The sequence below is a fragment of the Castor canadensis genome, chromosome 8 (genome assembly GCF_047511655.1).
Source record: "Castor canadensis chromosome 8, mCasCan1.hap1v2, whole genome shotgun sequence".
NCBI classification, from domain to species: Eukaryota; Metazoa; Chordata; class Mammalia; order Rodentia; family Castoridae; genus Castor; species Castor canadensis.
This window is the reverse complement of record NC_133393.1, coordinates 95,895,292-95,907,353: the sequence shown is the minus strand read 5'-3', so window position 1 is coordinate 95,907,353 and position 12,062 is coordinate 95,895,292. Positions and strand designations below refer to the sequence as shown.

The window sequence follows — 12,062 nt, the reverse complement described above, 5'->3', positions numbered from 1 at the left end:
CAAGTATTCTCATTTACACAGAATATTTAGCGACAACATTGATACAATGTATAATCATGCAATAGAATTTCATCATATCAAAACACTGATTGTCCTGCCTCAACAATCACATATACCATGTATCCCTATGACAGACACGGTAAAAAAGAAACTCAAGTCACAGAATAGAATAATGAGTGCATACGTCAATAAATCTTATATTCAGCTTTGTTAGCTACTATGAATGTCCCCAAAATAATGACAATTAGAAGACCTTAGAATTTTGAATTACTATTGCATTTTACTTCTAAGCTTTCACCATTATTTATAATTAAAAATGTAAAATAAATAATTTAACAACACTCTTTAATAAATTATATACACAGATTGAGGCAATCATTCTGTACTTAAATACATAATTCATTCTTGTGGACAGGGAGCACTGGTGATCCATTCTTCTTCCTATGCACTGCATTCTACCCTAAATTATATGATTACTTCAAATGTTGTCTTAGAGATATTGTTTTTGGTTAATTTGTTGCATATGTTAGGAAAGTCTATCAAATTACCCTCTTTTTTACAACTCACTATAATTCACTTACCAGAAGTATTTTAAACCTTGTTAAATGCTGCATACAGTGCAATATAAAAATTACTCATCTTGTGACTTCATGGAGAGTATTTATGCCTTTGTTTCTTACAGGACAATAACAAGAACAAAGAATTCTCAAGGTAACTAAGATGCAAGAGCATCATTTCCTAAGGGATTGCCAAATTACGTTTTACAGAAGTGATTTCTATAGTCATAAACATACACATACAAACAAACCTTTACTTCTTTGAACATGCTTCCAGAAAACTCAGTATACGTTGTTATAATATTTGATTGCCTACTACAATTATAGTCTTTTGAAATCACATTTACATGGTTCAAGGATTTGAAGTAGAGAGAAGGAAGAATATATTAAGTGGAATGAAAAGTACAAATGTAAGATGGAAAGTTATAGCCACTTGTAGACCAATTGACTACAGGAGAAATGTATTACAGAACAAATACCTTCTTTACTTTTGGTTTATTCATTTAACAATATATCCTGTCAATCACATCACATCATCTCATGGAACTCTTTTAAATTTTGTTCAGCTGCATAGTCCTTCTCTGTGAAGATGTACCATTATTTAACCCTTCCCTTACATGTCGGTTAAGAGACTATTTGCAATTTTGACAATTAGAAAATGTGCACCAAGGAATAAAATTGTACATATATATTTCATAAAACATGGTTTGCATAAATTTGAATGTCTAATGTTAAAACTTTAGGATTAATTCCAACACTAGAATTGCTGAATAAAAGCTAAACCTTATATATGATTTTTAGATATTGCTAAGTTGTTCTCTACATGTATTCAATCAGTTCCCAACAAAAATGCAATAGGGTTTTTCTTTCTCAACAACCTCAAGAAGAGAGTGGGTTTTTATAGTTGAAAATATCTCATCGTTAAGCATTGTAACTGAGAATCACATGCATTTCTCTAACGTGTGAGGTTGAGTATCATCTCATAAATTGAACAGCTTTATTATACATTTACAATATATTTGCCTAAACATATCTCTTGCTCCTTTTTTCTATCATTTTTTTATTTGCTCACATATTTAGGAGTTCATTGTATGCCAGCAATGTGAACATTCCATCTATAATATATCTTGAAAATATTTTCTCCTTGCTTGATAGTAACTTATGATTTTGTGTCTGTACTGTATTTTCATGTGTTCTAAGGTGTCTGTGTTCTTTGTTATTCTGCTTGAATAACGTGTAATAGCTGGGAACTCTTTCCTTATATCTTAGTAAAAAAGGAATCTGATCACAATTTCTTTGAATGTTGTTTAGTTGCATTTCCCCTTTGGTTCCTAATTTAGTGTTAATTTTAGGCCTGTTGTAAGATATAAGCCTAAATTTATGTTTTTCCCAATTGCTTACTGATTTTCCCTGTAGTGTTATTTTGAAAGACCATTCCTATGATTTTCCATCACCATGTGCAAAATTGTGTATTAATATAATATATAAATAGATAGGCTCTAAGATATAAATGTAAATATGCATGGAATTTTTGTTCTGTTTCAAGAATCTATTAGTCCTCCTATACCCTGATATTTTTATTTTAGAGATTTTTAAAGTGTGTTTTACTGCATGATAATTGTTATTTCTCCTTGTAGTTTTTTTAAGGCTATAGCTGAAAAATTATTTTTCCATATACAGTGAAATATCCACTAGCTAATTTGGAAAAGAAGTTTGTTTGTAAGCAAGCTTGCTTGTAAACCTGTTAGCTTATTTCATTGAGATTACATCAAATTTTCAGTAAATTTAGTGAGAACTTTGAACTTTTAAAAAGAATAGTTCTATTGAAATGCAAATAATGATTTATTTTTTATATCTTTGAAGAATATGGGAAAAATGCTTATCCAAAAAATAATAATTGTTTTTCTGTTACTATAATCAATAAAATCATAGCTAATGTAATTAAGAGATAAGAAGAGAAATTTGTAATACATATATACTGGAAATGTCACAATGAAATGCCCTGCATAGTTATCTTAAACAAATAAAACTGTTTATTATTATTATTATTATTGCAAAAACAGAGAGCAGAAAGGCAAAACAGGTCCTGTCTGGGGGCTTGGCGAGAGGGGGAGGATATAAGAAAAAGGTATAGGAGGGTGAATATGGTGAAAATATTATTTATACATGTATGTAAATACAAAAATGAGAACTGCTGAAATATTTCTAGAATGGAGAAAGGAGGGATAAAGGATAAAGATGAGGGGGGGTGGATTCAACTCTGATATACTTATTATAAGAACTTTTGTGAATATCACAATGTGTCACCAGTTCAACAATAATTTTAAAAAATGATATGAAGAGAAATTTCAAATAAACTCAGAATTCAAAGAAGAAGCATCACAGCAGATACCTCAGAAATCAAAAGATCATAGGGACTAATATGAAAACTCCACTTCAAAAAACTTGAATAACCTGGAGAAAATGGATAAGTTCCTAAACACATATAAGGTATCAAGACTGAATCAAGAAGACACAAAGCCCAAACAGACCTATTACAAAAAAGAGATAAAAGCAATAATAAAAATTATTGAACAAAGAAACACTTCAAAATAAGATGTTCTTAAAGCTGAATTCTATAAACATTCAAGGAAGAATTAATACCAATTCTTCTTAAGTGCTTTGAAAAATTGCAATTACAGAGAACACTTTCAAAATCATTTTGTAAGGAAGGCCAGTATCACCCTGATTCAAAAGCGAGAACATTTCAAGTATTTCTTTAAGGCGGATGATAGCTGCACACCCTTGTGTTTCAATAGTGAGCATGTAGAATGATATTTGAAAAAGAAAAGTGGACAGTTTTGGTAAAATGAAAAGAGTGATCACTGTGATAGCCCAGCCTGGCAGAGCACACATAGCTGCAGAAGGCAGGGACTGAGGTGAAAGAAAGAACAAAGCTTCAGAAAACACTTGCTGGTGTTTCAGCTGTGAACAGTCCTTCTTAAAAAAAACAAAAGAACTTTCTCCCTGAACTGCCAGTAAATTTGGTCAGTTCTATTAATGTGCCTTTCTTCTTCCCCTCCTGCATGGTGCATGGCCACCAAAGCGTTTTAAAGGCAGCAATGCATGTAGCAGCATTGGTCTCTGCAGTGGTGGCAGCAGCACCAGGCTCTGCAGGGAAATCCCTATGGCTTAAGCCATGGTGCTTCTCTAGGCATCCAGCAGCAGCATTGCTGTAACCCATAAAGATTTTGAATTAAGTACATTCCTGGATTCCAGCAATGCTCTGTACCATGATCAAGATGAGCTCCCTGAACAGTGAGGTGTTGTCAGGGGACTTGATGTTCCCTTCTACCAGCAGGATTGGTGGGGGGGCGGGATGAAGAAAGCCTAGGTCTCTCAGATGACTACTAGGAGCTGGCTGAACACTTTAAGCCTCATGTGTTCTCTGGCAACAAGGCTATGGGTTAATCAGTGCTTCGGATGCCCTTTCTGGTACAGATTGGATGCTAGAGAAAATAGATCTGAAGGAGTTTGACTTTGATGCCCTGTTTATTTACATGACATGGAAAGCATGCCAGATTACCTTTTGGTCATGTTGGATAACACATGGGATGTCTTTACCCCACTAGTCCCAGAGCCTAGTCTAGACCCTAGACAGAAAACCCAACTGGCCATCTCCCAGAAAGTTTAACAAAAACCAACCAGGTTGTTCCTTTCACCTCTTACACCCTCTTCCTCCAGGGGTCCTCTCTTCCACTCCAGATCATTCCTTTAGTTTAGAGTTAGGTAGTGAAGTGGATATCTCTGAAGGAGATAGGAAGCCCAACTCCACTGATTATATTACCATGATCCCCAGTGTGTGAAGGAGGAAAACAACCCCTCAGATAATGACAGTGGCATTTTATGAGCCCTGAGTCTTACCCAGGCTCTCTCCAGGGCAGCCCCTTTACCTCTAGGGGCTCTCCGACCAGGAGCTTGCCATCTCCAGGTGTCCCCCATAGGTCTGATGATCCCAAAACTTGTGACTCTTCTGGAGACACAGCAAAAGTAAATGTTGAGAAGCTAGACAAGAAGTTGAAGAAAATGGAGAACAAGTTAGCAGCCACCAGATACCCCCAGAAAAAGAAGCAAAGCAGCAGACCCTAACTTGTGAGTCTAAAGTGCTAGAAAAGAAAAATGAGGATCTGAAAGAAAAGGCAGTTGCTCTGGCCAAGGAGATTGAGTATCTGAAGGATTTGATAGAAGAGGTCCACAAGGCAAGGGGGAAGAAGAGGAACTCCTAGTAGGATAGTCAGGAGTGCTTGGTGCTTTTATATGAGTCTTGTGCTGAAGCTGTATTATAATGAATTATTTTACAGTGAAAGCCAAAAAAAAAGGGGGGGTGGTATTGGGAATAATAAAAATTGTATGAGTGGTCTGGGCAGAAGTGACACCACAGGAGGAAATAGATAAAAAACAAAGATTGAGAGACTCTGAAAACACAATTAACATTAAACTCAGTATTGAGCAGATTTGCAGACTAGCCATACATGAGTCCAGGGGACCATGTGGCATGCAGGCACAGGGAAGGTTCTATTTTTTTTATAATTTGGTCACAATACAGTGCTGGGAACTATTGTGAAAGGACCCTGAGTAGGAGCTGTGGTAGGACTGACTCTGGGGCTCAAAATTCCCTCTATTGTTTGTCTCTGGGAACATACAGCAAGATTTGGGCAGGTGTTCATGGAAAGCTTATTGGAAGAGCTGGCCTAGCTGAAGGGGAAGGTCAGACATCTCTGAGTCAGGCAGGTGGAGATCTGTATGTGGACATTAATGCTCAAACTTGTGGCAGAGAATGAAAGCCACTTTTCACTTGACAAGATGAGCAAAGATACAAGAAGGGCCACTGGGAAGATAGAGCCAACACAGCATTCTGCCAGGAGAGCATACTGCCACAAGAGTTTCCAATCACTAGACACTTGAAGACTCCAGAAATTAGGACTTGTTGGCAGAAATTTTCTTTTCAGTACTGGGGCTTGAACTCAAGGCTTACCCCTTGAGCCACTCTATCAGCCCTTTTTTGTGATGTTTTTTTCAAGATGGGGGTCTTGTGAACTATTTGCCCAGGCTGGCTTGGAAACACCATCCTCCCGATCTCTGCCTCCTGAGTAGGTAAGATTATAGGCATGAGCCACCTGCACCCAGTGGCAGAAATCTTACATATGCTCAATCTTGAGAAGTAATACCTGCCTGCTCACCCATACAGAACACACTCTCTGGTCTAGAGCTAGGCAAACAAGTCAAATGAAAACCAAGGAAGTCAAACTAACCAACAAATGACTTCCGCTAAGGAAACAGGTTGCCAAATCATCCAGAGAGAGAAAAGCTAGTCAACATTTTGCAATGATCCACAATTTTGACATACTTACAGAACTGGAAGCCCCCCTTTATTATTTAATTTTTTGTTTTTATTTTATTTTTCCCTCTTTTCCTGTTTTTTCCCTTTCTTCCTTTTTTTTGACAGACAATTTTTCCATAGAGATGTTTTAAACCAGACTGATCTGTATAAATATTTTGCATATAATTTTTGCCCTAATTTTTATAATATTCATTTTTTCCTTTACTTTCACACTTCTCTCATGTTACTTCTCTATTTATTATCTAATTTATTCAGCCTCTTTTGTTCTGTATTGTTTTTCATTTTTCTCATTGTTGTTATTTTCTTTTTTACTTTACTGTATTTTTATTTCTTTAGTTTTCTTCTGTCTTCAAGATGGGCTTTCCCCAAAGAGCCCAGGCTGGCTTGGGAACTATTGTCAAATAGCCTCACTCACTACTTCTTTTGAAAAAATATTAGTATATGATAGTTGTACAGGGGGTTTCATTGATATGTTTCCCTATATACATATATATATGGTTTAGTTCATCCCCTCCATTATTTCCATTCTTCTCCCAGTACATGGATTAAAAATGTGAGCCACCACACCCAGACTTTAATATTTAATTTTTAGTCATCTTTTCTTCCTAACCCTCTTTCTACTATTTATGCCTTTATATTCTTCATGTATGCAATTAGGTCAGTTTTCTCTGTTATTTTTTCTTCTTTTGCTATTTCCATTCTACAATTCTTTTTGTCATTGCTTTTGCTTGGTTTTTGGTTTCTTGGGCTTTGTTACTAATTCTTACTCTAATTTTCTCTTTCCCATTTCATCTCCAACTGGATTTTATCTATCTATTCCCTTCTTTGTCATTCTCTCCCCATTTAATTTTCCTTCTTGTTTATCTGTCCATATTTCTTGCATTATTCACTAGTCTTGTTCCTCCCATTTTCTTCACATTCATACCCTTATTAATTAGTGTTTTGTAAGTTCACATGGTAGCACCTTTGCTTCCTTATTCCTCTAAGTTTATTGCAGTTGTTGTGAACTTTTAAAAATTAGTTATCACTATATTTCCATATATTTCTAACAATTGTGTTTTCCTTCAGCTAGTTTTTTTCTCTGTGAGTACTGCCTAGTTCACTAAGCATGTGGGTACAAGCTATACATTCAGTTGAGTGGTGAGAAACTACACCTCAATCCTGCCCAGTACCTAGTCCTGCCTGAATATTGAGAATACTTCAACAGAAAGAACACAGGTGATTAAAACCTCCAGCCAATGACTCAGCCTTAGATGCCCAGATTCCAATATAGAATCATAAGAAATATAAAAAGCAAGGTAAAATTACTACTCCAAAGTAAATAATTCCATAACAATGGATGTTAGTGAAAGTGGAATAGGTGAAATCACAGTCAAGGAATTCAAAATTTTGTTTTGTTTTGTGTGTGTGTATGTGTGTTGCTGTTTTTTTCAAATTTAATCAACCAGTCTGATTTTTAATTCAGTATCAAGACCCTTGTAATTATAGTTATTATTTGAAAGGTATAAATTAGTTCCTGTCATTTTGTTATTTTATAATGCTTGATTCTTTCCTAATCATTCTTTGCTTATATACCTTCTCAGGAGATTTATTCTTTCCTATATTATCATGGTTGTGTTCACCTTCCTTCTCTATGTGTATGATTTCTTCATGCATCATCTTACCTGCAGCTGTAGTGGTCAAACCTAAGAGAATGAAACCAGATTTCTCAAAAGATGTTTAAAAGTCAAGAAGTCCTGGATTACCTACTTCAAGGCTGGAAAGAAAACTGCCAACCTAAAAACTGTACCCAGAAAATCTACCCTACGTAATTGTAGGAGAATTAATAATTTTCCATGATAAACAAAAATTAAAGAAATTCATGACCACTACAGCTGCAGGTAAGATGATGCATGAAGAAATCATACACATAGAGGAGGAAGGTGAACACAACCATGATAATATAGGAAAGAATAAATCTCCTGAGAAGGTATATAAACAAAGAATGATTAGGAAAGAATCAAGCATTATAAAATAACAAAATGACAGAAACTAATTTATACCTTTCAAATAATAACTATAATTACAAGGGTCTTGATACTGAATTAAAAATCAAATTGATTAAATTTGAAAAAAACAACACACATACACACACACAAAACAAACCAAAATTTTGCTGCATGCAAGAAATGCAGTGAAAAAGACAAACTACTTGAAAGTGAAAGGACAAAAAAATATATTATAAACAAATGGAAGTGAAAGCAAACAGGAGTAGCGATTATCATATCTGACAAGGTAGAGTACAAACCAAAATTAGTCAGAAAAGACAAGATCACATTATACTGATGAAGGGAATAATCTCTCAAGAGTTTACAACAATTATAAACACAAACACTGAATGTAGGCACACACAATTTCCTAAAACAAACTTGACAAAACAACACAAATAGAGCCAAACACAATAATAGTTCCCTATTTCAATACCCTACTCTCACAAATAGATAGGTAATCCAGACAAGAAATCATTAAAATATTCAGAATTAAGTGACACTATAAATGTAATGGATTTAAGAGATGTTTGCAGTATATTATACCCAACAGCTTCAGAACACACATTCCTGTCAGCAATATATAACAATTTCTCCAAAATAAATTGTAAGGCTTGCTTTATGCTTTAACAAATACAAGAAAATTGAAATAACTTCTTTTATTTTTATCTGACCACAATGGAATAAAACTAGAAATTAAGAGCAAGAAAAAAATATAGAAAACATAAACACTAAAAAAAGTTTTGAATGATCAGTGGATCATCAAAGAAATAAGGGAAGAGATAAAAAAATCCTACAATCAAATGAAAATGGGAAAAAAGCAACATTCCAAACCTTATGGAATAAAAATAAATCAGTTCTAAAATGGAAATTTGTAGCTATAAGTGACTGCATTAAGCATCAAGGACTGCATTAAAAATCAACAAATAAATAACTTACTGGTGTACCTCAAGCTCTTAGAAAAACAAGAATAAGTGAAACACAAAATAAATAGATGGAAAGGAATACTAAAGATCTGGACAGAAATTCATTTCTTGATGAAATGAAGACCAAAAGAATGCTACAAAGAATCAATGAAACAATTAATCCTTTGAAAGACTAAATGAGAATGACAAAACTTTACCCAAACTAACCAAAAGAATAAAAGAGAAGCTAATGAAATAAGAAATGAAAAGGTGACATTGCAATAGTTACCAATGAAATCCAGAGGATTATCAGACAATATTTTCCAATAAATGAGAAAATCTAGAGGAGGTAGATAAGCTGCTACACACATATAATCAACAAAAATTGAACCAAGAAGACATAGTTTAAACAGATACCTAATGAGCAAGGTGATTGAAACATTAGAAAGAATCTTCCCAACAAAGAAAAGTTCAGGACTGCTGAATTTTACCACACCTTTAAAAAAGAACAAACAGCAATATTCCACAAACTTTTCCACAGAACGCAAAGGAAAGTAGCATTTCTAAACTGATTCTGTGACCCAGTTTTACCCTGATAACAAAATTAGCTAAGTGCACAAGAAAGACCAAATTCTTGATGAATATAGATATAAAAATTCTGAATAAAATACTTGCAATGCAAATTTGAGAACACTCTATAAAGATCACACTGTGAGAAAGTTGGTATCATTTTAGGAATACAAAGGTGGTTTGACAAATGCAATGAATTAATGTACTACAGCACATAAAAAGAATTAATAGTAAAAATCACATAATCACCCCAATAGATGCAGAAGAAAACCTGTGACAAAATTCAACATCAATTCATGATAAAAGCCCTAAAAGAACTAGGAATTGGAGGTGCATACCTCAGCATAATAAAGCCTAGCTATCACAAAACTATTGCTAACATCATACTAAATAAGGGAAAATTGAAAACATTTCTTTTAAAATCAGGAATGAGACAGCATGTACACTCTATCCACTTCTCTTATTCAATATTGTGCATGAATTAGCCAAAGCAATAAGGCAAGAGAAAGAAATAAAATTGATACACATAGGAAAGGAAGAAGTCAAACTTTCCCTGTTTAGAGATGATAAGATTATATGTTTAAAATACAGTAAAAGCCAGGAACCAGTGACTCATACCTGCAATCCTAGCTACTTGGGAGACTGAGATTGGGAGGATTAAAGTTTGAGGCCAGACTAGGCAAAGTGTTCACAAGATATTTTCTCAATCAATAGCTGAGCACAATGGCATCTGTCTGTCTTCCGAGCTACAGCAGGAAGCTTAAAACAGGAGTATTGTTGTGCAGTCTGATCTGGGCAAAAAAAACGAGACTCTATTCAAAGCAATCAGAGTAAAAAGGACTGGAACTGTGAATCAAGTAGTTGAGTGGCTGCCTAAAACCAAGCAAGCACAAAACCCTGAGTTCAAACCCCAGTACAACCATAAAAAAAATCAAAGACACCAAAGACTCCAACAGAAAACAGTAAGATCTTATAAACAATTTCAGACAGCAACAGGACACAAAATCAGCATGCAAAAAGTTGTAGTTTTCTATCTACAAACAACAAACAGTTTGAAAGAAATTAGGAAAACAATCCCATTAACAATAGCCTCAAAAAAATTTAAAATCAAGTAATAAACCTTACCACGGAAGTGAAAGCCCTCTAACATACAATGATAAAAGAGTGAAAAATGAAATTTGAAAAAGTACTAGAAGATGGAAAACTCTCACAATCACAGATTGACAAAAGTAATATTGTGAAAATACCTATAATACTAAAAGTGGGACAGGCACCAGAGGCTTGCACCTGTAATCCTGGCTACTTAGAATGCTGACATCAGGAGAATCATGGGTCAAGGTCAGCCCAGGCAAGTAGTTCATGAGACCCTATCTCCAAAATAACCTGAAATAAATGGAATGGAGGAGTGGCTCAATTTGGAGAGGTCCTGCTTTGCAAGCATGAAGCCTTGGATTCAATTCCCAGTCCTATCCAAAAAAAAAAAAAAAAAAAACCCAAAAGCAACCCAGATATTCAGTGTAAACCTCCATCAAAATTCCAGCACCACATATACTAAAAATGGAATGATACAGAGAATACCATGATCCCAATGCAAGGATGACATGCAAATTCATGAAATATTCCATTTTTTTAAATGTCAATTATTTTTTAAATAATTACTCAGTACTGCAGAATTAATTGCACACAAACAAACCCTTACAAAACAAAACAACTATATGACAGGAATCACTACATACCATATACTATATACTGTCAATATTAACACTGAATATTAATGGCTTCAACTACCTCATCAAAAGATATCAAAGGGCAAAGTGGATTAAATAGGAAGACTGATGATTTGTTTTATATAAGAAACTCACCTTACAGACAGAAACAAATACTGGCTTGGGATGAAAGAGTAGAAACAGATTTACCAAGCTAATGGCCCCTGAAAACATGCAGGAGTATGTCTACCTGTATCAGATACAGTAAATTTCAAACCTAAATAAGACAGAAGAGACAAAGAAGGTCACATCATACTAATAAAAAGAGAAATATACCAAGAGGAAATAATGATTGTTAACTTCTATGCACCCAATGTTGGTGTACCCAATTTCATTAAACATACACACTAGAGTTAAAAACACAGGTAGACCCCAACCTAGTGATAGTGGGGGACTTCAGTACTCTTCCATTACAAATAGATAGGTCATACAGACAAAAGAATCAACAAAGAACTTTGGAATTAAAGGACACTGTAGATCAAACAGACCTGACAGATGTCTACAGAGTATTCCATCCTATAACAGCACAATATACATTCTTCTCAACAGTCCACGAAACTTTCTCCAAAAATATTTTAGGTAACAAAACCAGTCATAACATATATAAGAAAATTGAAATAACCTCTTGCATACTGTCTGACCACAATTGAATAAAAGTAGAGCTCAGCAACAAAAGAAATGGCAGAAAATATCCAAACACCTGGAGACTGAACAACACATTGCTTCATGATTGGTGGGTCGTTGAAGAAATAAGGCAGGAAATCAAAAAGTTCCTGGAATTTAATGAAAATGAAAGTACAACCTATCAGAACCTACGGGACACAGCAAAGACAGTACTAAGAGAATAGTTTATAGAT

At 34.6% G+C, this 12,062-nt stretch overlaps 2 pseudogenes; both read left to right on the top strand.

The window, feature by feature from the left end:
- Positions 1-3,829: 3,829 nt before the first annotated feature.
- LOC109679743 (cyclic AMP-dependent transcription factor ATF-4-like) lies at positions 3,830-4,854 on the top strand (annotated as a pseudogene).
- Positions 4,855-10,978: 6,124 nt separating this feature from the next.
- Positions 10,979-11,070, top strand: LOC141410540 (U6 spliceosomal RNA; annotated as a pseudogene).
- The last annotated feature ends 992 nt before the right edge of the window (positions 11,071-12,062 follow it).